The sequence below is a fragment of the Tachypleus tridentatus genome, unplaced genomic scaffold (genome assembly GCF_004210375.1).
Source record: "Tachypleus tridentatus isolate NWPU-2018 unplaced genomic scaffold, ASM421037v1 Hic_cluster_2, whole genome shotgun sequence".
Taxonomy (NCBI): domain Eukaryota; kingdom Metazoa; phylum Arthropoda; class Merostomata; order Xiphosura; family Limulidae; genus Tachypleus; species Tachypleus tridentatus.
This window is the reverse complement of record NW_027467782.1, coordinates 18,890,409-18,893,915: the sequence shown is the minus strand read 5'-3', so window position 1 is coordinate 18,893,915 and position 3,507 is coordinate 18,890,409. Positions and strand designations below refer to the sequence as shown.

The following is a 3,507-nucleotide window of genomic DNA, read 5'->3' as shown; positions in this document are numbered from 1 at the left end:
AACAAACAAACAAAGTAAATGAAGTATCAGTTTCATCTGATATTAGAAGTTTTTTTTCAATTCTTCTCACATCAACATGAGAAAAAAATTCATCAGCTCAGCAACGATGGATATATTTAATGTTGTTGTTTTTTCATATTAACGTCAGCGTAAGAAATAGGAGAAATTAATATTTTGTGGGGAAATATAAGTACTTGTAATTTTATTTGTTTATAATACATTTTACCCTGCCTGCGCGGTACACACAAGAAAACTGGTTGTTGTACCTAATAAAATCTTATCTGCGCTTCTACTGTACAGTTTCAGTTATAATCGGATTACGAATTTCATTTTTTTTGTTGCTCTACGTTTGTTCTACCTCACTAGATTAATTCGGATACGATCCAATTTTTTCTTGGGATGTACTTGTAGAGGGATGGGTGTGGGGGGAACAGAGTGATTAGTTAGTGTCTCAGGCAACATAAGAAACAACACGAAATAGCTGGAGATAAAAGAGAAAGAACGACCCAAGATGGCTGCCACCTGTAAAGTATCCTCTGTCTGATCAATACGACAACGTTACACTCAGATCAGTAGAATGTTCTTGAATGTTTCTACTCATAACAAGAGAAATCTAACATTTAAGTACCGTCATATGCTCTCACTCGACCCATATGAGGTTTATAAGGTTAAAATTATAGTTCCAGTCCCCTCGATGAACACAGAATAGATAGCCTATTGTATAGCTCTGCAATTACCAAGAAATCACTACAATAGTAACAATAATAATACCACTATAATATATTCACGTGTTAACATGAATTTCTGGGTTACAGATTTCTCGTTTTAGTTGGTGCGACCTCTACGCCAAAGTATTTTTTATTGTATTGTTGATATGCGTCTCAGAATAAAGGTCTTGGAGCCTAGTTGTAGTTAGGAGTGAATCATCACAATGGACAATATGCCAAGAGTTACTTTAGTGCCAGAAAAATATCCATAAACATCAGTATATATAAACTATTTTAAACAATCGTATTGTTGAGAACTCAGATTTTGAACGAATTCCCTCAGCTTCAAGTAGGTGGCGCCAGTAAACACATCACGAAGCTTTTCTGTGGGGTAGGTGTATATATATCAGGCTTAGAAGGTGCGAGAAAGACTGTCGAATTGAGAATAACTTTGCACAAACGTCATTACAAGGGTAGGAAATCTGGTGTTCTGTGTCCACCACAACAGGTGATACACGAGTGAGGTTTATTATCAGGTTTATTAATCTCATGGCCTGGCCTGGCATAAATTTTTAAACAAATGATCTTCTTAAATGTTAAGTAACTCCCCTAGTGGCTGTAAGGGTTAGTATATTTGGTGCGACGGGGGATTTGAACCCGTGGTTTACGAGTCGAACGTCTTAACCCACCTGACCATGCCGGACCTTATAGAGATTTTCTTTTCAACTAAAGTAAGTTGATATAAGCCAGTAAGTTTCGTTTGAAAACATTTAGTTAAGTATAATGGTGAAAGTGGAAGAAAGTTTCTTATTCTTGTCATGAATTTGTACTTCGTGTTTTATAACTAATTTATGACTCCACTGTTATCATGCAATACACACCAGTACATGTAAAATGACTCTTTGACATCACATTTGTTTGGAACGAAAATTCACAAGTTGCTACTTGTGGCATAGTTTATCAGGTTACGGAAGATATTTCTTAGCGTAACAATGATTTTGAAGCAAAATGACCACTTACTAGACTTGTTCATTGAGGAAACCAGTCTTCCCAGTAGCACGGTGGTATGTCTCAGGACTTACAATGCTTGAAAACAAGTTTAGATACTTAATGTACGCTAAACACAAATAGCCCCTTTCCGTAGCTTCTCAGTCAATAAGAAGAACAAATTGAACTGTTTTCCCTCTAGTGGCAGTTAACGAAAGTACTAAAATACCAATTTCAACAAGAATAAATTTTATCGTACTTTTAACACATGAGTCTAATAAATAAAATACACGTTTTTTTTTTCTACTTTTAGAATATTTGGAAACCAGCGAAGGTGGAATGGTTTCTCCTGGACGGTATAAATACCCCGTAGCGATGAACGAACGTTAAGGGGACATTTCGAGAACCCACGCTCTCCGCCTTCACCCCAAACTCACTGTGTGTGTTTACAATTGATGACCACATAGCAAAGTCATACAATTAAAAGGAAAGACACTAAACAGATCCTAGGCCATAAAGTATAGGACCACGCATACCTACACAGGTGTTGAGTTCGATCCCACTGAAAACGTTAATTAAAAGAACATCTTAATATATGATTTGCTACTAAAGAACACAGTGGTGTTAACTAAATTTATAGGCCAATTCCTGTTTCACAAACCGTTTTAATTGTCTAAAGTTTCAGGTTATTTGATAAAAATCATTTTAGTTGTTTTATTATTTACTTCTTGTTATTAAAGTCAAGTTGTACATAAATTATTTATCTATTGAAAACACTATATGGGTTACATCATACATCTAAACTGCCCTGACATCCAGTGAAATGTGAATTACAGTCAGTAAATAAGAATAGTAATTATTAGAACATGAGCTGTCAAATTATTGTGTGCACATTTGTTATTTATTTTATTTCTACAAATAACATTAATAATATGATAAAAGTATAATGTTATTATATTTTAATTACAATTTAATGTTTATTTGTCTTTCTGAATTATTTACTATAATATATGAAATATGCTATTAAGCGCAATCTACATTACATAAACTAATTGTGTAAAATCTTACTGATTGAAGTATAATATTTATAATTGGTTAAAAATGTAATACTGAAGACATTTTACAATGTTCTTCATTGTGACCAACACTTGTTTTGAAAAGTACAGTTTTCTTTCATTGTTTCATGTTTAACTATATGGTGTAAGGAAGCAACATTGACCACGATATAATATTTCACATTGTTCGTATGTCACTTGAATAAATGATTAGAGAAACATAGTGTTCTAATAAGTAGTTTTAAAATATAAAACACATTATTATACTTGTATTGTGAATTGTTTGTATATTTCTTTTATCAGCCAGTAATTAAAATTCCACTGGCCTTGTTATTTGAACAATAAACAGAGATGCGCGGAACGTGAGAAAAGTATTACCTCTTGTCTATTGTTGACTTTGTTCTTTCGAGGACTAGCCTGCAATGTGAGAAAGCAGATGAACTGTGCAAAGAGATGGGTCGATATGCAAACAATCAAACGTATTAAAAGATAGAAATAAATACAGTTTCATAATATGTTATTATAAATGGAGCTGAAAGCTCATTCTCAATCCCATATCTAAAGGTTTTCTTGATAATTTGTATGGTAAAACTACTTACACTCATGAAATACTATTCAGTAGTGGTATAGATATGTCTCGTATACAATAATTTTTTAAAGATAAATTTAAGTATGGGATTTGATATAATTAGATTATGAGACATTAAAGTTCTTAATATAATTGTAAAATGATAAAATGGTCCCGGGTGCGTAACAAA

The 3,507-nt window shown here is 33.0% G+C and overlaps 1 long non-coding RNA gene across 1 annotated transcript; it reads left to right on the top strand.

Annotated features, from left to right (window-relative positions):
• Window positions 1-265: 265 nt before the first annotated feature.
• On the top strand, window positions 266-3,107 carry LOC143242920 (uncharacterized). Its single transcript, XR_013023461.1, has 2 exons — window positions 266-1,438; window positions 2,008-3,107. It is a non-coding gene; the product is annotated as an uncharacterized LOC143242920 (long non-coding RNA).
• The last annotated feature ends 400 nt before the right edge of the window (window positions 3,108-3,507 follow it).